The sequence below is a fragment of the Callithrix jacchus genome, chromosome 5, assembly GCF_049354715.1.
Source record: "Callithrix jacchus isolate 240 chromosome 5, calJac240_pri, whole genome shotgun sequence".
NCBI lineage: Eukaryota > Metazoa > Chordata > Mammalia > Primates > Cebidae > Callithrix > Callithrix jacchus.
In genome coordinates this window covers 94,554,169-94,580,180 of record NC_133506.1, presented here as the reverse complement: position 1 = coordinate 94,580,180, position 26,012 = coordinate 94,554,169, and the positions used below count along the sequence as shown (strand labels likewise).

The following is a 26,012-nucleotide window of genomic DNA, read 5'->3' as shown; positions in this document are numbered from 1 at the left end:
CGCTTGAACCCGGCAGGCGAAGGTTGCAGTGAGCCGAGATCACGCCACTGCACTATCTTGCCACAGCAAGACTCTGTCAAAAAAAAAAAAAAGAAAAGAAAAAAAAACACAACTTTTGACTTTGTTGGTTTTATTTTTTTAAAAAAGAAGGAAAAAAATACTTCACCAAGGCCAAGCGTGGTGGATCATGCCTGTAATCCCAGCAGTTTGGGAGACCAAGGCAGGTGGATCAGTTGAGGTCAGGAGTTCGAGACCAGCCTGGTCAACATGGTGAAACCCCATCTCTACTAAAAAAACAAAAATTAGCCACATGTGGTGGCACACGCCTGTAGTCCCAGCTACTTGGGAGGCTCAGGCATGAGAATCACTTGAACCTGGGAGGCAGAGGCTGCAGTGAGCCGAGATTGTGTCACTGCACTCCAGCCTGGGTGACAGAGTGAGACTCTGTCTGGAAAAAAAAAAAAAAAAAAACTTCACCAAATTTTATTCCAATTCTACATGAAAAGTTGATTACAAAATAATATTAGTATGGTTGCCTAAAGACCTTGAAATTACAGTTTCAATAAATATAAACAACAGAATGCATTTCTCCAGAGTATAAAACAGTCTTTAAAGATCATGGCTGAGGTTCCCTCAGGTCCCATTAGCAGCCGCAGCACTCTGGTTGTCTGAGGTTCTCCATGGCTCTCGTTTTTGCTTCCGGAAAGGTGAATCCCAGTGTGGCTGTCTCTGATGGTATCAAGGTATTCAACGACATGAAGGTGCGTAAGTCTTTGATGCCAGAGGAGGTGAAGAAGCGCAAGAGGGCGATTGTCCTGAGTGAGTTCAAGAACCTCATCCTTGAGAAGGGCAAGGAGATCCTGGTAGCTGATGTGGGCCAGACAGCCGACAGTCCCTACACTACCTTTGTCAAGATGCTGCAGGATAAGGACTGCCTATGCCCTCTATGGCACAACCTGTGAGACCAAGGAGAGCAACAAGGAGGACCTGATGTCTATTTTCTGGTCCTCTGAGTCTGCACGTCTTAAGAGCAAAATAATCAATGCCAGCTCCAAGGACACCATCAAAAAGAAGCTGACAGGGATCTAGCATGAATTACAAGCAAATTGCTATGAGGAAGTCAAGGGCCGCTGCACCCAGACAGAGAAGTTGGGGGGCAGTGCAGTCATCTCTCTGGAGGACAAGCCTTCGTGAGCCCCTTCTGGTCCCCTGCCTGGAGTATCTAGCAACCCTCCATCTGCACTGGAGCTTGCAGGCTGCCCCCTTCCTGCCTGACCAGAGAGGCTGGGGGGAATCCTAGCAGGGAGAAAGCAGTCCCTTCACCCCAGCTGCCAAAAAGAATCTCCCCCCACCCCAGATTTTCCTTCTCCCTCCATCCCTGATGGTTCTGGTTTTCCCAAACAGCTTTCAATCTTCTGATTCCCCTTCAGTTAAAGCAGACCAGATTTTTTTTAAACAATACCCCCATTCCCCAACTGTTCCTCCCTGTCCCCATGCTGCCAATTTCCTCTTCTTTTTTTTTTTTTTTTTTTTTTTTTAGTAGAGACGGGATTTCACTGTATTGACCAGGCTGGTCTTGAACTCCTGACCTCAAGTGATCAAACTGCCTCAGGCTCCCAAAGCATTAGGATTACAGGTGTGAGCCACCACACCTGGCCTCAGTGTGATGTTCTGATACATGTATTACATTTTTTAAAAAATTCTTTTTTTTTTTTTTGAGACAGAGTCTCACTCTGTCTCTCAGGTTGGAGTGCAGTGGAGTGATCTCAGCTCACTGTAACCTCTGCCTCCCAAGCAATTATTTTGCCTCAGCCTCCCAAGTAAATGGGACTACAGGCACACGCCACCGATTTTTTTAGTTTTAGTAGAGACAGGGTTTCACCATGTTGGTCCAGGATGGTATCGATCTCTTAACCTCGTGATCTGCCTGCCTTGGCCTTCCAAAGTACTGGGATTTCCCAAAGTACTGGGATTACAGGCATGAGCCACTGCACCCAGCCAATTTTTTTTTTTTTTTTTTTTGACGGAGTGTTCCTCTTGTTGCCCAGCTGGGGTGCAATAGCACAATCTCGGCTCACTGCAACCTTTGCCTCCTGGGTACAAGTGATTCTCCTGTCTCAGCCTCCTGAGTAGCTGGGATTACAGGTGCCCACCACTATGCCTGGCTAATTTTTTGTATTTTTAGTAGAGATGGGGTTTCACCATGTTGGCCAGGCTGGTCTTGAACTCCTGGGCTCATGCCACTGAGCGAGAAATATGATTAGTTTTTGTTCGTTGATTTATACCCTATAACATTGCTGTTCTTGTTTATTAGTTCTAATATAATTTTTATTTTTGACACATAATAATTGCACTTATTTATAGGGCACAGTATGATTTTTTTGAGACAGAGTCTCGCTCTGTCGCCCAGGCTGGACTGCAGTGGCACGGTCTCAGTTCACTACAACCTCCACTTCCTGGGATTCAAGAGATGCTAGTGCCTCAGCCTCCTGAGTAGCTGGGATTACAGGCTTGCGCCATCAAATTCAGCTAATTTTTGCATTTTTAATAGTAACAGGGTTTCACTATGTTACCCAGGCTGGTCTCAAACTTCTGACCTCAGGTGATCTGCCCACCTTGGCCTCCCAAAGTGCTATGATTACAGGCATGAGCCACCATGCCCAGCCTCAAGGCAACCCTATCAAAGACCCAGTTTTCTTTCTTGCAGAAATTGTCAAGCCAATCCTAAAATTCAGATAAAATACAAGAGTTGGTTGGGCATGGTGGCTCATGTCTCTAATCCCAACACTCTGGGAGGCTGAGGTGGGAGAACTGATTGAGGCCAGCAATTTGGGACCAGACTGGGCAACATGGTGAGACTTCCTCTCTGCAATAAACTAAAACAACAACAACAACCAAATTAGTGTGGTGTGATGGCTTGTGCCTGTAGTCCCACCTATCTGGAAGGCTGAGGTGGGAGAGACTGCTTGAGCCCAGGAAGTAGAGGCTGCTGTGAAGCATGTTCACAGCTCTGCACTCAGGCCTGGGTATCACAGTGAGATCCTGTCTCTAAAAACAAACAAACAAAAAACCAAGGGAACCTAGAGCAACCAGTGAAAAAGGTTGTCAAAAAGGAAAAAAGAACTACAATGAATATGCTAAGAAAATAATAAAAAGGAGAGCAAAATGAAGTCATATGAAAATGCTCAGTTAAAAACTACAAAAGGGAGAATAGTGAAAGAAATACAAGGGACACAAAATAGCCAAAATAATCTTGAGAAAGAACAAAGTTGAAGGACTGGCACTTCCCGATTTCAAAGCAGCGCTATATTAGTCCATTTTCATACTGCTATAAATAGCTTCCTGAGACTGGGTAATTTGTAAAGGAAAGAAATGTAATTGACTCACAGTTCAGCATGACTGGGGAGGCCTCAGGAAACTTACAATCAAGATGAAAGGGAAGCAAGGCACCTTCTTCACAAGGCAGCAGGAAGAAGTGCCAAGAGAAAGGGGAAAGAGCCCCTTATAAAACCATCAGATTGACCGGGCGCGGTGGCTCAAGCCTGTAATCCCAGCACTTTGGGAGGCCAAGAGGGGTGGATCACGAGGTCAAGAGATCGAGACCATCCTGGTCAACATGGTGAAACCCCGTCTCTACTAAAGATACAAAAAAAAATTAGCTGGGCATGGTGGCGCGTGCCTGTAATCCCAGCTACTCAGGAGGCTGAGGCAGGAGAATTGCCTGAACCCAGGAGGTGGAGGTTGCGGTGAGCCGAGATGGCACCATTGCAGTCCAGCCTGGGTAACAAAAGTGAAACTCCATCTCAAAAAAAAAAAAAAAAAAACAATCAGATCATGTGAGAACTCACTGTCAAGAGAACAGCATAGGGAAACACCTCCATGATTCAATGACCTCCACATGGGGATTACAGTGATAATGGAGATTACAGTGATAATGGGGATTACAATTCAAGATGAGATTTGGATGGGGACACAAAGCTGAACCACATCAAACCCAAGGCTACCGCAATCAAGACAGTGTATAAGACTGGTATAAGAACATTCATATAGATCAATGCAATAGAATTAGAGCCCAGAAATAAACCCTTACATTCATGGTGAACTGATTTTTGACAAAGATGCCAAGAAAATTCAGCAAGAAAGAGACAGTCTTTCATTATATGGTGCTAGGACAACTGACTTACAAAAAAATTAATTTGGACTCCTATGTCACACCATACATAGAAACTAACACAAAATGGATCACAGACTTAAATGTAAGAATGAAAACTGTAAAACTTATAGAAAAAGCATGTAAGTAAACTTTAAAGTTTTTGTTTTTGTTTTTTTTGAGGCGGAGTTTTGCTCTCGTTACCCAGGCTAGAGTGCAATGGCGCAATCTCGGCTCACTGCAACCTCTGCCTCCTGGGTTCAAGCAATTCTCCCGCCTCAGCCTCCCGAGTAGCTGGGACTACAGGCGTGCACCACCATGCCCACTTAATTTTTGTATTTTTAGTAGAGATGGGGTTTCACCATGTTGACCAGGATGGTCTCGATCTCTTGACCTAGTGAGCCACCCGCCTTGGCCTCCCAAAGTGCTGGGATTATAGGTGTGAGCCACTGTGCCGGGCCTATTTTTTGTTTTTTTAAAAGAACTGAGTTCAGGGAGTTTCTGGATTAAATATTGATTGATTGATTGATTGATTGATTGGAGACAGGGTCCCACTCAGTCACCAAGGCTGAAGTACAGAGGTGTGAACATGGTTTACTACAGCCTCCATCTCCTGGGCTCAAGCGAGCCTCCCACCTCAGCCTCCTGAGTAGCTGGGACCACAGATATACACCACCATGCCTGGCTACTTTCTAATTTTTTTTTTTTTGAGGCAGGGTCTCACTATTTTGCCCAGGCTGATCTTCAACTCCTGACCTCAAGTCTCAGCCTCCCAAAAGTGCTGAGATTACAGGTGTGAGCCACCATAACCCCAAAGTAAATTTTCTTGGGTTAGAGAATGGTTTCTCAGATACAATATTAAAAGCACAAGCAACCAAAGACATAAATAGATAAACTGGAATTTATGAAAAGTAAAAATTTTAGTGCTTCAAAAAATACCAACAAGAAAGTACAAGTACCCATGAATAGGAGAAAATATTTGCAAATCATATATCTGATATGGGACTTGTATTCAGAATATATTCTAAAAAAACTCTTATGACCCAATATTAAGACAAAACCTGGCCCGGCATAGTGGCTCACACCTGTAATCCTAGCACTTGGGAGGCTGAGGTGCGTGGATCACATGAGGTCAAGAGAACGAAAGCATCCTGGCCAACATGGTAAAACCCCATCTCTACTAAAAATGCAAAAATTAGCTGGGCATGGTGGCAGACGCCTGTAATCCCAGCACTTTGGGAGGCTGAGGCAGGAGGATTGCTTGAGAGCAGGATTTTTGTTTGTTTTGGATTTTTTCTGTCAAATGTTTTATTGGGTGAGGATATCTGGAGTACTGTAAAACATGTGTTATCTGTAAATTCAAAAAGGAGCAAGCCACATTGTCCTCACTGTCAAATGTGTCAGACTTGGCCTACAGGACAGAGATTAATAAAGTATTCCGAGAGTAACATGGTTCCTAAAAAGCTTCTACAACTTGGAGTAGGGTCTTCATCACGTGAAATGCAAAGCTGTTCACATTTCATGAACTTGCATTTCACTGGAGGCACACGGTATTTTAATTTTAAAACAAATAATAATGATTTGTTGAAGATTCCCATCTCCCCAACTTCATTTGTCCCATCAGTTTTCAGAAATTTTAATTTTAAAAAATCATATGCCTTTGGGAAGTTGTATGTTTATCTGAGCAATAACTTAGTTTTATTTCTTCTTTGGTTGTTGAGGTGTGTTAAAGTAGAAGAAGATAACAACTCCATCTTCAACAATATAATTTCTGCCTTGTTGTCTGTACTTTCCAGTAGCCTTGACTGCATTTTCAGAGCCTTCCCCTTTAAATCTTCGTATTTCATTACTTCAACCATAATGAATCCCTTTTCAAAATCCGTGTGAATCTTTCCTGCAGCCGGAGGAGCCTTACTCCCTGTCCTGAGGGTCCATGGACACACTTCATCTGGGCCTGCAGTGAAAAAGTATTCTAGGTGGAGTGCTGCAAACCCAGCCTTAATGATCTTTGGCAAAGCACTTTGTGTTATGTTCGCTTCCAGATACTTCAGTCTCTCCTCAGCACTCAATTCTTGCCAGGGCCCCACTAAAAGGAATGGAATGACAAAAGCACCTGGGTCATACTTGTCCACCCACTCTTTACTTGTTATCAACCATTTTGGGTTTTTTGTTGGTTTTTTGTTTTTTTTGAGACGCAGCCTTACTCTGTTGCCCAGGCTGGAGTGCAATGGCATAATCTTGGCTCACTGCAACGTCTATCTCCCTGGTTCAAGCAATTCTCCTGTCCCAGCTGCCCAGTAACTGGGACTACAGGCCTTTACCACCATGCCTAGCTAATCTTTGTATTTTTAGTAGAGACAGGGTTTTACCATATTGGTCAGGCTGGTCTCAAACTCTTGACCTCATGTGATCTGCCCTCCTCAGCCTCCCAAAGTGCTAGGATTACAAGCGTGAGCCACTGCACCTGGCCTTGTTTTTCTTTCTAAAGTAGTGTTTTTCAGGAAGATTAACCAAGTAGACCATTGGTTCTGAAGTCAAAAATAAGTGTTTATTCAACACTTCAATCTCTTTGTCATTCCAGTCATGATAGAAGCAAACAGGTTTCTTTTGATCTATTACCCAGGGTTTTACTGTGCACATTATATCATATTCAGGTTTTAGGCGTTTGTTTTGTTTTTTGAGATGTCTCCTTCTGTCAGTGTCACCCAGGCTGGAGTGCAGTGACATGATCTTGGCTCACTGCAACCTCTGCCCCCCAGATTCAAGCAATTCTCCTGCCTCAGCCTCCCAAGTAGCTGGGATTACAGGTGTGCACCCCCTTGCCCAGCTAATTTTAATATTTTTAATAGAGCAGGATTTCACCATATTGGCCTGGCTGGTCTTGAACTCCTGACCTCGTGATCTGCCCGTCTTGGCCTCCCAAAGAGGTTTTAATTTTTTACCTCTTCCTCTCACAGCCACATTTTCAAGTTCATCCGTAATGGGCCCAATCATTTCCTCAACTTTAAGCTGAAGGTCTTCATGTATTATTTCTGTATCTCCAGCAGGATCTAACTTCCTTCAGCATGGGTGATATCACCATCTTCAAAGGCACATGTTAGATGAAAGATGCCATCACAAGCACTTACGTGAGATTTTTATAAAAGCATTCCCCAGGTCCTGCCCACTGTGAGCTCCTTTCACAAGGCCAGCAATTTAGAAAGGCAGGAATTTTGCTTGCTGGTTTGTGGTACTGGCAAAGAAAGTCAAACCTTTCACCTGGCACAGGTACTTTGCTCTCATTAGGATCAATGGTGCAGAATGGGAAGTTTTCTTCTGAAGCCTGACTTGGTTAATACATCAAAGAAAGTAGATTTCCCAACATTTAGCAAGCCACCAATACCAATGTTCAGTGAGGTTCCAAATCTTCTAGTGATTGGGGGTGGCTTAATTCCGTCACCTCCCTGTTTGAAGGCCATTATGCTTGGCCTTGGCGATGACACGGGGTCCCAACGGCGGTGAGAGAAAGGTCCTGCCAGCGGCTGGAGGTGGGGAGGAAGGAGGAGAGAATACGGGCCAGGCCTCTCCGCCCAGCAGCACACACCCTGGGCGCTGGGCAGCACCTGGAGCCCAGGAGTTTGAAACTGGCCTGGGCAACATGGTGAGACCCTGTCTCTACAAGAAAAATTTTAAAAAAGCAGCAGCAGCAGCAAAAGAAGCCAGTCACAAAGGCCATGTAATTATGATTCCATGTATATGAAATATCTGGAATAGGCAAGTCCACAGGAACAGAATGTAGATTAGTGATTGCCAGGTCCTGGGGGAAGGAGGGAATGGGGAATAACTGCTAAAGGGTATGGAGGTTTTTTGTTTTTGTTTTTGAGAGAAGAAAACGTTCTAAACAGACAATGGTAATGATTACACAACTGTGTGAATATACTAAAACCCATCAAATTGTGTACTTTAAAAGGGTGAAGTCTGTGCAATGTCAATAATAAAGCTGTTATTTAAAAAATACACTTGGGGTTTGCTGTCTGGTACACAGAGGTGACTTTCAGATTTGTGTGGGTGGCAAGAGGGGAAAACAACTGCAAGAGCAGCAACTGCTGCTAAAGAAACCCCAGCAGCTTCTAATTTTACACTGTCCTATATTTTGCTGTGAGTTTCATAGCTTTTGATAATGCCATACTAGAGGCCAAAACAGAAATGTCTTTTATATTTTATTATAACAGCTAAACTGGGAAATAAACTCACCAATTGCTTTTTAAAAAAGGAAATGAGCTAAAAACAACATAGATGTAAGTGGAGCTTAAATAAACCTTTGCTTAGTAAGATGGATATTTCACAGGAGAGGGAGAGTTTGGTAGTAAAAATAGTTTAAAGTGTGACATTATTTTAAAAAGCATTTTGTTTCATTTACTGTAGATGGCCAAACATCATTTTAAAACATATGGTAAATCTGTTGGGTAGTAAAAAAAAAATGACATCTTGTTTCCATTTTCTTATTCTTTCCAGTTTATCTCTTTATTGTACATCGTTTTCCATTGTGGGAAAATATTAAATTTAAATCAAACTAAGGGGGAAAAAAGCAGTACTTATGTTCATAAATTCATGTTTAGTATTGCTGCCTCTTAGAGCCATTTTGTGAAGAATACTATGGCCTGGATAGTTAATATTTTTTAAGATTTTTCAAATTGGCCTATTCCTGGATCTAAACAAATTTGAAAATTAGAAGTTTCTTTTCTTTTCTTTTTGTTTTAGACGGAGTCTCCCTCTGTCACCCAGGCTGGAGTGCAGCGTCGCAATCTCAGCTCGCTGCAACCTCCACCTCCCAGGTACAAGCCATTCTCCTGCCTCAGCCGCCTGAGTAGCTGGGATTACAGGAGCACTCCACCATGCCTAGCTAATTTTGTATTTTTAGTAGAAACGGGATTTAGCCATGTTGGCCAAGCTGTTCTCAAACTCCTGACCTCAGGTGATATGCCTGCCTTGGCCTCCCAAAGTGCTGGGATTACAGGCATGAGCCACCGTGCCTGGCTGGAGGTTTCTTCTCTTGAGCAAACAGCTCTTTTTATAGGTCAAGAAACCTATTTACAAAAAGAAACAAAAGATTTATATAATCATGATATAAACATTTTAATTTAAATACTTTTTTTTTTTTTGAGACAGAGTCTCACTCTGTTGCCCAGACTGGAGTGCAATGGCGCGATCGCAGCTTACTGCAACCTCCGCCTCCCAGGTTCCATCAATTCTCCTGCCTCAGCCTCCCGAGTAACTGGGATTACAGGCATGGATCACTATGCCCAGGTACTTGTGTATTTTTAGTAGAGACGGGGTTTCTCCATGTTGACCAGGCTGGTCTCAAACTTCCAACCTCAGATGATCCACCCTCCTTGGCCTCCCAAAGTGCTGGGATCACAGGCGTGAGCCACTGAGCTCGGACTTTTAATATTCTTTCATGATAAAATATTTAGAACTAGTAAGTATTTGAGGAATGATATTAAGGTTGATTTGTTTGTTTGTTTTTGAGATGAAGCCTCACTCTGTCACCCAAGATGGAGCACAGTGGCACGATCTCAGCTCATGGCAATCACTGCCTCCCAGGTTCAAATGTTTCTCCTCCTCAGCTGCCCAAGTAGCTGGGATTACTGTCGCCCACATGAGGCCCAGCTAATTTCTGTATTTTTAGTAGAGACGAGGTTTTTCCATGTTGGCCAGGCTGGTCTCAAACTCCTGGTTGCAAGTGATCCACCTGCCTCGGCCTCCAAAAGTGCTGTGATTACAGGTGTGAGCTACCATGCCTGGATAATATTAAGGTTGATTTGTAAAAATAAACAATAATTAGGGCCAGGCACAGTGGCTCAAGCCTGTAATCCCAGCACTTTGGGAGGCTGAGGCGGGTGGATCACAAGGTCAAGAGATCGAGACCATCCTGGTCAACATGGTGAAACCCCGTCTCTACTAAAAATACAAAAAATTAGCTGGACATGGTGGCACGTGCCTGTAATCCCAGCTACTCAGGAAGCTGAGGCAGGAGAATTGCCTGAACCCAGGAGGCGGAGGTTGCGGTGAGCTGAGATCGCGCCATTGCACTCCAGCCTGGGTAACAAGAGCGAAACTCCATCTCAAAAAAAGATAAACAATAATTAACATGCATAGTGCTTGCCATGTCCTTAGACTATTCTAAATGCTCTACATGAGAGTGTATTCATTACCAAAACACCAGGGGTTCAGTCTAAGTCCTGCTGCTCTCTGCACAGAAAGCCAATCACTGAGACCACAATTATTGACAAGGAAGAAGCCTTTAATTGGGTGCTCCAGCCAAGGAATTGGGAATTCAGTCTCAAATCTAACTCCCAGACTGACTGTAACCAGGAGTTTATATAGCGAAAAGAAATGTAACAATGTAAAAGAAAACAAGGGGGAGTGGGGGGCTCACACACTTTTCAAGACTGAGGTGGGCAGATCACCTGAGGTCAGGAGTTCGAGACTAGTCTGGCCAACTTGGTGAAACCGCGTCTCTACTAAAAATACAAAAATTAGCCGGGTATAGCAGTGCCTATAATCCCAGCTACTCAGAGGCTGAGGCAGGAGAATCGCTTGAACCCAGGAGGGGGAGGTTGCATGAGCTGAGATCATGCCATTGCACTCCAGCCTAAGCAACAAGAGTGAGACTCTGTCTGAAAGAAAAAAAAAAGAGAGAAAACAGGAACTAGGGAGGAGCAAGGCAGCAATCATGATGAATAAGGGGTCCTCGAATCTCATTGGCTGGATGTGGGTGAGTTTCAGTTTTTTGATACTTTTTTTGGAGAGGCCTGAAGGTAGTTTCCTGAGAACTCAGATAAAACAAATGTGGCCGGGTGCAGTGGCTCCCACCTGCAATTCCAGCACTTTGGGAGTTTGAGGCAGGTGGACCACCTGGGGTCAATAGTTCGAGACCAGCCTGGACAACATGGTGAAACCCTGTCTCTACTAAAACAAACAAACAAACAAAAAAAGAAATTAGCCAAGCATGGTGATGCACACCTGTAATCCCAGGAGAATCACTTGAACCTGGGAGCCAGAGCTTGCAGTCAGCCAAGATGGCGCCACTGTACTCCAGCCTGGGCGACAGACTCCATCTCAAAAAAATAAAATAAAATAAAATAAATAAATAAATAAAATAAAATAAAATAAAGGTTAAGTTTCAAGCTTTAAGACCAGAAGATCAGTTTCTTTTTTTCGTTGTTGTTTCAATTCTACTATATGTGCTGCCTAAGCCAGCACAAGAAGGGTCAATTTCTACGTTTATCAAAAAAAACTATCTATGGGACTATGGGGTCAGTTTCATACAGACATAAATAAATACATATATGTGCATATGAATGTGTATATTCCTTACAGTTATATAAATAAATAAAAAGTCTTTACCACAACTCCATTAAGATGAAGACAATGAGACAGAGCAAGGTTAAAGAGTCTCTCCAAGCTAAACTCAAGGAAGTTTGGCATCAGAGTCCATGTTTTTAATAATTATGCTACATGAATATTAAGAGCTCTGAAGAGAACATTAAGCCAATAAATCCTGTCTCCTTATTGGTATTTTGATATTATATTGTATAGAACACCAAGTGCTCTCTTTGGACATAAGATACATCTAAAGCTTATTTATTATAAACTTCTTCTATAAGAAAAGGGGTGACTCATTTGTTTTGGAACCCTCCTTGATCTATGACAAAACTCTCTAGATTTAATGGCTGATTTTAAGATTCCAAAAAATTTGTCAATCTAAAATGCATTACTGATTAGGCATAGTGGCTCACGCCTGTAATCCCAGCACTTTGGGAGGCTGAGGCAGGTGGATCACCTTAGGTCAGGAGTTCGAGACCAGCCTGGCCAACATGGTGAAACACTGTCTCTACTAAAAATATAAAAATTAGCTGGGCGCAGTGGCACATGCCTGTGGTCCCAGCTACTCAGGAGTCTGAGGCAGGAGAACTGTTTGAACCTGGAAGGTAGAGGTTGCAGTGAGCCGAGATGGCACCACTGCACTCCAGCCTGGGCGACAGAGTGAGACTCGTCTCAAAAAAATTAAAAAAAAAAAGCTTTCTGCCTGGCGATGACACCAAGGAAGCTTCAAAGTCTCTCTTCTCCCTGCTGTCATGTATAAGTCAGAGTCTCCTAAAGAGGCTGAACAGAGGCTTGGCGGAGAAGCTCATCCCTGTAATCCTAGCACTTTGGGAGGACGAGGCAGGCAGATCACAAGGTCAGGAGTTCAAGACCAACCTTACCAATGTGGTGAAACCCCATCTTTACTAAAAATACAAAATATTAGCTGGGTGTGGTGGCAGGTGCCTGTAATCGCATCTACTTGGGAGGCTGAGGCAGGAAAGTCACTTGAACCCCAGAGGCAGAAGTTGCAGTGAGCCAAGATCATACCACTGCACTCCAGGCTGGGCAACAGAGTGAGGCTTTGTCTCAAATAAACAAATAAATAAAATAAATAAATATTTATAAATTTTTTAAATAATTACTTTACGATCACATGTGGATACATTCAAAGCAATGTTCTGAAAATGGGTCTTTATTTTCCAGAAGACTAACCACTGGGCCACATCATGCAAATTAATTTTTTTTTTTTGTGACGGAGTCTCACTCTGTCGCCTAGGCTGGAGTGCAGTGGTGTGATCTCGGCTCACTGAAACTTCCGATTCCTGGGTTCAAGCAATTCTCCTGCCTCACACTCCTGAGTAGCTGGAACTACAGGCACACGCCACCTCACCCGGCTAGTTTTTTTTTATTTATTTATTTTTAGTAGAGATGGGGTTTCACCATGTTGGCCAGGCTGGTCTCAAACTCCTGACCTTGTGATCCATCCGCCTCAGCCTCCCAATGTGCTGGGATTACAGGCATGAGCCACTGCGCCCGGTCAAGTAATCTAAGATGATTTAAAGTATATGGATGTGCATAGATTATATGCAAATACTGTATCACTATATATAAGGGACCTGAGGATTTATGGATTTTGGTGTCCACATGGGATCCTGGAACAAATTCTCTACAGATACTAAGGACTGTATCCACTCTCTTCTCTGATGAGAAAATGGTGACTGAACATTAATTATTCTCTAAGTTTGTACTTGTGCCTATGTGGGTGACTATGTAGGTGTTCCCCTTTTCACAGCAATTTCTGAAGCTGAAAGATTCATAAAAAAGTAGCAGCTTGCCTGTAAAGAAAGCCTACAGAAGTTGGGAAATAAGTAGAATATGAAAATTTAGGGAAGAAAGAGTCCAGGAGGTGGGAACAACATATAGTGTAGAATGCTGCAAAAATGTCATGCGGGATGAGGTTTGAAAAGCATCTATTCATTCATCTATTCCATAAATATTTATTGGCCACTTAGTGTATGCCAAGAACTGTGTTAGGCATTGGGTACAATAATAAACAAAACTAGGCCGGGTACGGTGGCTCATGCCTGTAATCCTAGCATTATGGGAGACTGAGGCAGGCAGATCACCTGAGGTTAGGAGTTGAAGACCAGCCTGACCAACATAGCAAAACCCCATCTCTACTAAAAATATAAAACAGGTGGGAGTTCTGGCACATGCCTATAATCCAGCTACTTGGGAGGCTGAGACAGGAGGATCACTTGAACCAGGGAGGCAGATATTGCAGTGAGCCAAGATCACATCACTGCACTCCAGCCAGGGTGACAAAGCAAGACATCATCTCAAAATAAATAAAATAAAATAAAACAAACACAAAATAAACAAAACCAAAATTGTCCCTGCTGATATTCAGTATAGTCAAAGAGACATACATTTAATGACTCGTTTAAGAAATAAGCTGGACATGGCAGCTCACCCTGTAACTCTAACATTTTGGGAGGCCAAGATGAGGGGCTAGCTTGAGGCCAGGAGTTCAAGAGCAGCCTGGGCAACAAAGCAAGACCCAGTCTCTATAAAAAATAAATTAGTGGGCCAGGAGCAGCGGCTCACGCCTGTAATCCCAGCACTTTGGGAGGCCAAGGAAGGTGGATCACTCGAGATCAGGAGTTCAAGATCAACCTGGCCAATGTGGTGAAATCCCATCTCTACTAAAAATACAAAAAATTAGCTGGGCATGGTGGCAGGCGCCTGTAATCCCAGCTACTTGGGAGGCTGAGGCAGGAGAATCACTCGAACCCAGGAGGCAGAGGTTGCAGTGAGCCGAGATTCCACTATTGCACTCCAGACTGGGCAACAAGAACAAAACTCTTTTTCAAAAAAACAAAAACAAAAAATAAACTAGTAAAAGCAGTGGTGTGCACTGACATCTCAGCCTCTCAGGAGGCTGAAGCTAGAGGATCACTTGAGCCTGGGAAACTGAGGCTGCAGTGATAGTGCCACCGCACTGCAGCTTGGGTAAGAAAGTGAGACCCTATCTCCAAAAAAAAAAAAAGAAGAAGAAGAAGTAGACTCCAGTGCCAGCCAAGATGGAGGACTCTACTATAGCTTATCTCTATTGCTGGTTATAACTAAACACTCCAGAATAAATATAAAAAGCAACTACCTGTGCACTCTGAAAAGTAAACAAATGCAGAATGAAACTTGGAGAAAGGGGCCCACATGGGAGTGAGTTTTCTTTGTGTGTGTGTGTGTGTGTGTGTGTGTGTGTGTGAAAAAGAGAGAGAGAGAGGCAGGGGGGAGAGAGAGAGAGATCTGAGGGTAGGCACACAGTGAGCTGTGGCAGTGCAGTGTGGATAGCTAAAACTCCCAGAGAAGCCCTGTCTGTGTAGATCAAGGAACTCGGAAAATGGGTCTCTGGGTTTCAGAGTTGTAAGGGAGAAATGTCCATTTTTTCCCTCTCTCTTGCTGTGGCAGTGGCATGGGCAACTAACCCTCCTTGAGAAGCCCTATCATTCTGGCTCTAGGACAGAGGCAAGAAGTTGAGAAGAAGCCCATTAAGGAGACCTAGAGAAGGGTTCTCCTACTTCTGTGCATGAACAAGCCTCTGTCCAGGGCTCCTTCCTGAGGTGCTTATACACAGAACACCCCAAAGCAGCACAACAAAAGCCTCAAAAACTGAACAACAACAACAAAAGGTGCAAGTCCACTTCTAACCCCCAAAGGGCACAGATAGATGTTAGATGATGTAAAGCAGCACAGGATAGGCTTTGAAAACTGTCTTGACATTGGAATTCACAGGGAGAAAAAAAAGACTAGACAGACCTTGTAGTCCTAATTCAACCAGGATGACCGACTGCTGAAACAACTAAAATCAGCATTCTCTGGAGAACTTTAATAGGACCCAAGAGAGTCACAAAGGAATATTCAAACTGTTCAGAATACAAACTGGTATTATTCAACATACAGAGAGTCATGAAAAAGTGACCATTCTCAAAAAGATAATCAACAGATACCAATGCCAAGATGACAAAATTATCAAAGACTTTAAGACAGCTATTATCATCATGTTCTATAAGATAAAAGTGAACATGCTTGAAGTAAATGTTAAGATGTAAGTTCTCAACAGAAGAAAAAATTATAAAAAGGAACCAAACAAAAGCTTTACAACTGAAAAATATATCTGAAATAAAAGATTTCACTAGATGGTTATCAACAGTAGAATAAAGATGACCAATAGAGGAAAGAGTCAGTGAAGACGGATCAAGAGAAATTGTCCAGGACAGGCACAGTGGCTCACGCCTATAATCTAAGCACTCTGGGAGGCCAAGGCACATAGATCACCTGAGGTCAGGAGTTTGAGACCAGCCTGGTCAAAAGGGTGAAACGCTGTCTTTACTAAAAATACAAAAATTAGAGGGGCCTGGTGACGGGTGCCTGTAATCCCGGTCACTTGGGAGGCTGAGGCAGGAGAATCACTTGAACCCAGGAGATGGAGGTTGCAATGAGCCAAGATCATGCCATTGCACTCCAGCCTGAGTGACAAGAGCAAAACTCTATCTCATAGAAAAAAGAGAGAGAGAGAGAAACTGTCCAATCTGAAGAACAGAGAAAAACAGATTAAAAAGAAAATGAACAGAGAGCCTCAGGAACATGTGGGGCAATATTAGATGGCCTAATATTTACATCACTGGAGTTCTAAAAGGAGAGGCGTATTTGTTTCCTGTAAATGCCGTATTAAATGATCACAGACTTAGTGGCTGAAAACAACAGAAATTTATTCTCTCACAGTTCTATGGGCCAGAAGTTTAAAATTAAAGTGTTGGTGTGCTGCATTCCCTCTGGAGGCTATAGGGGAGGATCTGGTTCCTTGCCTTCTTTGAGTTTCTAGCAGCTGTCAGCATTCCTTGGCTTATGGCCATCTCTCTGTTCCATCTTCACATGGCTTTCTCCTCTGTGTCTCTGTTGCCTCTTTTGCCTCCTTCTTATAAGGATGCTTGGGATGGTATTCAGAACCCGAATGAAAAATCCAAGGTAACTGACTACGCTCAAAATCCTTAATTATATCAGCAAAAACCCTTTTTCCAAATATTTTCAGGAATTAAAACTTGATATCTTTGGGTGGTTATTATTCAGCCTACAATAGAGATACGTGCAGGAAAAAAAATACATTACATATAGGAGAACAATGATTTGACTGACTGTGGATTTCTTATTAGAAACCTTGAAGAATAGAAAGAGTGGATTATCTTTTTTTTTTTAATTGAGACTGAGTCTCGCTCTGTCACTCAGGCTGGAGTGCAGTGGTGTGATCTCAGCTCACTGCAACCTCTGCCTCCTGGGTTCAAGCAATTCTCCCATGTCAGCCTCCAGAGTAGCTGGGACTACAGGTGCATGCCACCATGACTGGCTAATTTTCTTATTTTTAGTAAAGATGGGGTTTTGCCATGTTGGCCAAGCTGGTCTCAAACACCTGACTTCAAGTGATCCACCCACCTCTGCCTGCCAAAGTGCTGGGGTTACAGGTGTGAGCCACCACGCCCAGACTGGAATATCTTTAAATTGCTAAAACAAACTGTCTACCCAGAATTAGATATCAATGAAAATAAACAGTGGCCAGGCACAGCAGCTCGTGCCTGTAATGAAAGATATCAATGAAAATATCCTTCATTAATGAAGGCAAATCTAAAGATATTCTCAGATGAAGGAAAACTAAGATAATTCATTAGCAGCAGATCTGTACTAATGGAAATACCCAAGGTGCCAGGCATGGTGGCTTACATCTGTAATCCCAGCACTATGGCACTTTGAGAGGCTGAAGCCAGAGGATCACTTGAGGTCAGAAGTTTGAGGCCAGCCTGGGCAACATGGCCAGGATGGGAAACCCTCTACTAAAAATATAAAAATTATCTGGCCATGGTGGTGGGCACTTGTAATCCCAGCTACTTGAAAAGCTGAGACAGGAGAATTGCTTGAACCCAGGAGACAGAGGTTGCAGTGAGCCAAGATTATAGATTACACCATTGCACTACAGCCTGGACAATAAGGGTGAAACTCTTGTCTCAAAAAAAAAGAAGGAGGAGGAAGGAAAGAAAAAGCAATGCCAAATGAAATTCTTCAGGATGAAAGGAAATGACACCAGAGGGAAACTTGAAACTTTAGAAGTGAAAGAAAAGTAACAGAAATGTATATATCTAGATAAATATAATATTTTCCTTCTCTTATATTCTTTAACATACGCATGACTGTTGTAAGCAAAAATTATAACATGTCAAAAAATAAAATCAGTGGCCAGGCTTGGCAGCTCATGCCTGTAATCCCAGCACTTCGGGAGGCCAAGGAAGGCAGATCACTTGAGGTCAGGAGTTTGAGAACAGCCTGGCCAAAACATGGTGAAACTCTGTCTCCACTAAAAATGTAACAATTAGCCAGGCATGGTAGTGCGCACTTGTAATCCCAGCTACTCAGGAGGCTGAGGCAGGAGAATTACTTGAACCTGGGAGACAGTTGCAGTGAGCCAAGATCTTGCCACTGCACTCCAGCCTGGGTGACAGAGCAAAACTCCATCTCATAAATAAATAAATAAATAAATGGCCAGGTCCAGTGGCTCGCGCCTGTAATCCCAATGCTTTAGGAGTCTGAGGCAGGTGAATCAATTGAGCTCACGAGTTCAAGACCAGCCTAGGCAACATGGCAAAATCCTATCTCTACAAAACAATACAAAAATTAACCAGGTGTGGTGGCACATGCCTGTAGTTCTGGCTACTTGGGGGGCCTGAGGTGGGAGGATAGCTTAAGCCTGGGAGGTTGGAGGCTACAGTGAGCAGTGATTGTACTATTGCACTCCAGGCTGGGTGACACAGTGAGACCCTGTTAAAAAAAAAAATTTAATCACTAAGAAGACAATCTTAAATATGCATGGATCTAAAATCAAATCTTCAAAAATACATGATGTAAAAACTGAACTGAAAGAAGAAATAGACACATTCATAATTATACTTGGAGACTTCAATACTCCTCTCTCAGCAAGTGACAGAACAAGCAGACAGAAAATCAGATTGAGAAGACCTGAACAACACTATCAGCCAACCTGACTTTAAATAAACATCTGTAGAATGCTCTACCTAACAACAGCAGAATACACATTCTTTTCAAGTGCACCTAGAGCATTCACCAAGACAGATGATATTGTAAGTCATAATATAAGATTTAAAGAATTGAAATACTAAAAAGCAGGCCAGGCACAGTGGCTCACATCTGCAATCTCAGCACTTTGGGAACCCAAAGTGGGCAGATCACATGGGCAACATGGCAAAAACTCCTCTCTACAAAAAATACAAACATTAGCCGGGCATGGTAGTGTGTGCCTGCAATCCCAGCTACAAAGGAGGCTGAAGGTGGCAGGATCACCTGAACCTGGGGAGGTGAAGACTGAAGTGAGCCATGATTGTACCACTGCACTCCAGCCTGGGCAATGGAATGAGACCCTTCTCAAAAAAAGAAAAAGGAAAGAAGAAAGAAGAAAGGAAAGGAGAGAGAGAACGAAAGAAGGAAAAGCAAGCAAGAAAGAAACAAAAAGAAGGAAGAAAGAAAAAAAGAGAAAGAGAAAGAATAAAAAGCGTGTTCTCAGCTGGGCGCAGTGGTTTACACCTGTAATCCCAGCACTTTGGGAGACTGAGGTAGGTGGATCATTTGAAGTTGGGAGTTCAAGACCAGACTCGGCAACATGGTGAAGCCCTGTCTTTACTAAAACAATACGCACACACACATACACACACACACACACACGCACAAACACACACACAGAGCATGTTCTCTGAAGGTATCAGAATTCAATTAGAAACCAATAACAGAAAGGTGGCCGGGCACGGTGGCTCCCACCTGTTATCCCAGCACTTCAGTAGGCCTAGGCAGGCAGATCACCTGATGCCAGAAGTTCAAGACCAGCCTGATTACCATGTTGGTCACGCTGGTTTCGAACTCCTGACATCATGATTTGCCCACCTCGGCCTCCCAAAGTGTTGGGATTACAGGCGTGAGCCACCACGCCCAGCCACTATCAGTTAATCTTGTTACAAAACCAACTGCCCCAAACCTAGAGGCTTAAAAGAAAATGATCTATATTTCCTATAATTCTTAGTCTCTAATTAGTCTCTACATTTTTAGTCTCTACTAAAAACACAAAAATTAGCCAGGCATGTTAGTACACGCCTGTAGTCCCAGCTACTTGGGAGGCTGAGGCAGGAGAATCACTTGAACCCAGGAGGCTACAGTAAGCTGAGATCGCACCACTGCACTCCAGCCTGGGTGACAGAATAAGACTCCATCTCAAAAAAAAAAAAAAAAAAAAGAAACCAATAACAGAAAGGCATGTTGAAAATCCTAATATTTTGAAATTTAATAACACACTTTTTTTTTTTTTTTGAGAGAAAGTTTTTGCTCTTGTTGCCCAGGCTGGAGTGCAAGGGTGTGATCTCGGGTCACTACAACCTTCACCTCCTGGGTTTGAGCAATTCTCCTGCCTCAGCCTTCCAAGTAGCTGGGATTATAGGCATGCTGCACCATGCCCAGCTAATTTTGTATTTTTAGTAGAGACAGGGTTTCACCATGTTGGTCAGGCTGGTCTCAAACTCCTGACCTCAAGTGATCTGCCCACCTAGGCCTCCCAAAATGCTGGGATTACAGGCATGAGCCACTGTGCCTGACCTAAATAACACACTATAAAATAACTCAAGGGTCAAAGAAGTAATAAGAAAAATGAGAAGATATTTTCAATATAATGAAAATTAAAATACAAACATATCTTCATGATCTTTAGCTAAAGTTGTGTTTAGCAGGAAACAAAATTATATTACTGGCTGACTGTGGTGGCTCATGCCTGTAATCCCAGCACTTTAGGAGGCTGAGGCAGGCAGAATGCTTGAGGCCAGGAGTTTGAGACCAGTCTAGGCAACATGGTGAAACCCTTTCTCTACTAAAAATACAAAAATTAGCCAGGCGTGGTGGTGTGTGCCTGTAATCCCAGCTACTTGGGAGGCTGAGGCAGAAGTTGCAATAAGCCTGCACTGCACTCCAGGCTGGGTAACAGAGAAAGACTGTCTCAAAAAATAAAAATAAAAGAAATAAAATTTCACCATATCAACAGGCTAAATAAGAAAAATTGTATGATTTTCCAATAAAGGCAGAAAAAGATTTGTCAAAATTCAATATCCACTCATGATAAAAATTCCTAGCAGATTAGAGTAGAAGGGAATTTATTTACTTGACCCGATAAATAACACCTACAAAAATAACTATAGGCTGGGCACAGTGGCCCACACTTGTAATTCCAGCACTTTGGGAGTCCAAGGCAGCCGAATCACCTGAGCTAAGGAGTTTAAGACCACCCTGGCCAACATGATGAAACCCCATCTCTACTAAAAATACAAAATTAGCCAGGTGTGGTTGCAGACACCTGTAATCCCAGCTATTGGGGAGGCTGAGGCAGGAGAATCACTTGAAACAGGGAAGTGGAAATTACAGTGAGCTGAGATCACACCAATGCACTCTAGCCTGGGTGACAGAGCAAGACTCCATCTCAAAAAAAGGAAACAAACAAACAAGCAAAAGTTACAGCCAACATACTTCATAGCAAAAGACTGAATGTAGTCCACTTAAAATCAAGAGCATGTCACAGATGTCTACTGTCTCCATTTCTATTTAATTTATTAATAACACCACACTAGCAGTTGTAGTTAACACAATAACACAAGAAATAAAAGGCATAGGGATCGGAAAGGAAGAAGCTGTTTCTATTTGTAGACACCACTGTCTACAAAGAACCTACAATCAAAGGCTCTGGAAACTCATAAATGAGGACTAGGCAATGTTATTCAAAGCCTTTTTTTTTTTTTTCTTTAATAGAGACAGGATTTCATCATGTTGGCTGAGCTGGTTTTGAATTCCTGACCTCAACCGATCCACCCACCTGGGCCTTCCAAAGTGCTAGGATTACAGGCGTGAGCCACTGTACCCAGCCCAAAGCCACAGCTTTTACTTCAAATTTTCTATCTCCAGATCCTTATATCAAATTGCCAACTGGATCTCTTCACCTGTATTTTTCCCAGGAACTCCCAAGACTCGATATTTCCAAGCCAAATTTGCTGATATCTTTCCAAACTTGGTCTTTAAAAAAATTCCCTATTCATCTGGTAATGCCACCAATTTACTTATTCTAATATAGCTTCCCAGTATTTATTTATCCATCAATCCATGCTAAAAAATGGAGATTTGTCCTAGCCTATTCCTCTTATCTGCCCCATATACTTGGTCAGTTAGACTATCAGTTAATCTTTTTTTTCTTTTTTTTTTTTTTTTTGAGATCGAGTCTTGCTCTGTCGCCCAGGCTGGAGTGCAGTGGCACAATCTCGGCTCACTGCAACCTTCACCCCTGGGGTTCAAGTGATTCTCCTGCCTCAGCCTCCCAAGTAGCTGGGATTACAGGTGTGCACCATCACGCCCAGCTAATTTTTGTATTTTTAGTAGAGATAGGGTTTCACCATGTTGGTCACGCTGGTTTCGAACTCCTGACATCATGATTTGCCCACCTCGGCCTCCCAAAGTGTTGGGATTACAGGCGTGAGCCACCACGCCCAGCCACTATCAGTTAATCTTGTTACGAAACCAACTGCCCCAAACCTAGAGGCTTAAAAGAAAATGATCTATATTTCCTATAATTCTATGTGAAGACTGGCTCATTCTAGGATGGCCTCACACATATGTTTGGGGTGAGACAATTGGGAAAGGTGGGAGAGCTAGGAACACTCTCCAAGTGGTCTCATCTAGGAAGCCAGCCTTGATTGAATCAAGGCTGTAGCAAAGGGTTGCCAGCCATAAGAGTGTGAAGAATGTGGAAGAATTTTTCAAGTCTCTACTAACATTACAATTGCTATAATCCCAAAGGCCAAAGCAAGTCACTTATATCAGTCTGGGAGGAGACTATCTAAGGGTATAGACATGGGTAGGTGTGAAAAATTGCTGTGGGTACTAGAGGGGGCAAGGGAGCTTAACTGAATAATCTAGTCCACTTAACCCTACTGATTCTATTTCATAACCCCTCCAATCTCATTCTTTCTCTTGAATCCCACTTCGCTGACAAGTTCAAGACCTCATCTTGTACCTGAACTACTTATAATAGTCTCCTAATGGAGCTTGCATTGCTATGATATATTAGCATATTAATTTTCTGGAAAACACAGATCCAGTCACACAATTCTGTCATTTAAAACTCAGTAGCTTCCCTTTGGCCATTAGAATAAACTACTAAGTGAGGCCCACAAAGTCGTTTTCTAGCTCTTACTTACCTATCTCTTACTACTCTTACTTACCCTACTCTTCCAAATATGAAAAACAGTCTGTAAAGGACCATGGTATTTCAATACCACCATTTTCCATATAATGTTTTTTATCTGCAATGCCCTATTACTGCTTGTGTCCTGGTAAATATCAACTTACTCTTAAGATTTCTACAAGGAGGCCGGGCGCGGTGGCTCAAGCCTGTAATCCCAGCACTTTGGGAGGCCGAGGCGGGTGGATCACGAGGTCAGGAGATCGAGACCATCCTGGTCAACATGGTGAAACCCCGTCTCTACTAAAAATACAAAAAACTAGCTGGGCATGGTGGTGCATGCCTGTAATCCCGGCTATGCGGGAGGCTGAGGCAGGAGAATTGCCTGAACCCAGGAGGCGGAGGTTGCGGTGAGCCGAGATCGCGCCATTGCACTCCAGCCTGGGTGAAAAGAGCGAAACTCCGTCTCAAAAAAAAAAAAAAAAAAAAAGATTTCTACAAGGAGGCTGAGGCACTCGAATCACTTGAACCCAGGAGGTGGAAGCTGCAGTGAGCCGAGATTGCACCATTGTACTCCAGCCTGGGAAACAGAGCGAGATTCCGTCTCAAAAAAGAAACAAGATTTCATCTTAAATATCACAAATTTAATGACAGATTTCTTGCCTGACAAAGTTAAATACTCCTACCTTTTGCTTCCATTGCATCTCACACAATCTTCAATTATAGCATTTGTTCCAATGTACTATAATTATTTGTTTGCAGGTCTGTCTACCGATTTCCATCACCATGAGATGAAAACTTTTTTTTTGAGATGGAGTCTTGCTCTGTTGCCCAGGATGGAGTGCAGTGGCATGATATTGACTCACTGCAACCTCCACCTCCCAGGTTCAAGAAATTCTCCTGCCTCAGCCTCCTGAGTAGCTGGGATTACAGGCATGCACCACCTGGCCTTTTTTTTTTTTTTCTTTCTTTTTTCTGAGACAGAGTCTTGCTCTGTCACTTAGGCTGGAGTGCAGTGGTGTGATCTCAGCTCACCGCAACCTCCACCTCCCAGGTTCAAGTGATTCTCCTGCCTCAGTCTCGCGAATAGCTGGGATTACAGGTGCCCGCCACCACCACATCTGGCTAATTTTTGTGTTTTTAATAACGAAGGGGTTTCACCATGTTGGCTAGGCTGGTCTCCAACTCCTGACCTCAGGTGGATCCACCTGCCTCAGTCTCCCAAAGTGCTGGGATTACAGGTGTGAGCCACTGGGCTTGGCCCAAAACTCTTTATTATGTCTCTCTCTCCAACACTCAGTAAGGACTTGGCAAATGCTTTTTTAATTAACCAATTAAAATTAAAATGTCTATTTCCAACATTCCAGATGCCAGTGGAAAAAAATTTATCAGATAACAGCCTGTCACCAAGTCAAATCTTCTCATCAATTCAGTACTTTCTTTCTTCAAATATGTCATGTTTCAGTCGAGTTACTTGGGTGAAATGCAGCTCCAAGTGCACTAATAAACTTTCAATATAAACTAACATACCTTCAGTGTTATGAGTATGTTAAAAGGATAATTTTTTTTTTTTTTTTTTTTTGAGACAGGGTCTCACTGTTGCCCAGACTGGAGCAATAATAGCTCGCTGCAGGCTTAACCTCCCTGGCTCAAGGCATATTCTTACCTCAGCCTCCTGAGTAGGTGGGACTACAGGCCCTTGCCATCATGCCCAGTTAATTTTAACATTTTTTTCTAGAGACAGGGTCTCCCTATGTTGCCCAGGCTACTCTCAAACTCCTGGGCTCAAGCAATCTTCTCACCTCAGCCTGCCAACGTGCTGGGATTATAGACATGAGCCATTGCAACTGGCCAACATGAGAATTTAAACATTGCATTTGGTATTCCAAATTTACAAATGTACCAAATATACCAAAAGTATCAGCGTACTAGTACATACTGGTTCTCCATTGTGGCTGCAGCTGAATTATGTGATAATCTTTTTTTTCTGTTTCCTAAATTTTCATACATTTTGAAGTTTAAAAATATCCACAACATAGTCGAAATGTTAGAATACTTACACAAATCTCCTTGGAAAACTCACTATAGTCTGAAGCCTGGCTTTCAGTCTTACTGACCCAGAAATCAGTCAGGAAGATTTAAATTAGTAAGCTCAGAGAGACTTAAGCATGCCCTCCACCCACCCCACCCCCAACCAAAAAGAAAGCCAATGTATGGGTTTTTTTTTTTTTTTTTTTTGAGATGGGGGTCTCCCTCTGTCTCACAGGCTGTAGTGCAGTAGCACGATTTCAGCTCACTGTAACATCTGCCTCCTGGGTTCAAAAGAATCTCGTGCCTCAGCCTCCAGAGTAGCTGAAATTTACAGGCACCTGCCACCAAGCTCAGCTAATTTTTGAATTTTTGTATTTTTAGTAGAGACAAGGTTTAAGGACAAGTCCCTCCTGAATAGTTGGGACTACAGAATATATTTTTTAAAAAAGAATACTGTGAACAATTTTTGCCAGTAACTTTGAAAATTTCTGTAAAATAGACAAAGTACTAGATAAAAATAAACTAACCAAATTTTAAAAGCAACAGAAAACCTAAACAATTCTATAATCACTAAAATTCTTAAAAATTTGATTATAGGCTGGGCGCGGTGGCTCACGCCTGTAATCCAAGCACTTTGGAGGCCAAGGTGGGTCACCTGAGGTCGGGAGTTCAAAACCAGCCTGACCAACATGGTGAAACCCCGTCTTTAAAAAAATTTTTTTGATTATATAGTTTAAAATTTCCCCACGATATGGCAAGGTTGGTCAGGCTGGTCTCAAACTCCTGGCCTCAAGTGATCCTCCTGCCTCAGCTCCCAAAGCACTGGATTACAGGCATGAGCCACCACTCCAGGCCTAAACTTTGTTTTCTTAATAACCTTTTAATTTTAGAACACTTTTAGATTAACAGAATTCTTTTATTTATTTACTTTTTTTTTTGAGGGTCTTGCTCTGTCACTTAGGCTATAGTGCAGTGGTACGATCACTGCAACCTCCACTTCCCGGGTTCAAGTGATTCTCCTGCCTCAGGCTCCTGAATAGCTGGTATTACAGGCGCCCGCCACCACCAAGCCCGGCTAATTTTTGTGCTTTTAGTAAAGACGGGGTGACCACGGTGGCCAGGCTGGTCTCAAACTCCTGACCTCAGGTGATCTGCGCACCT

General features: G+C 42.9%; 2 pseudogenes; one reads left to right on the top strand and one right to left on the bottom strand.

Annotated features, from left to right (window-relative positions):
* The first annotated feature begins 680 nt into the window (after positions 1 to 680).
* On the top strand, positions 681 to 1,194 carry LOC100386393 (cofilin-1 pseudogene; annotated as a pseudogene).
* A 3,411-nt stretch (positions 1,195 to 4,605) lies between these two features.
* On the bottom strand, positions 4,606 to 9,224 carry LOC100410084 (obg-like ATPase 1; annotated as a pseudogene).
* Positions 9,225 to 26,012: the final 16,788 nt, after the last annotated feature.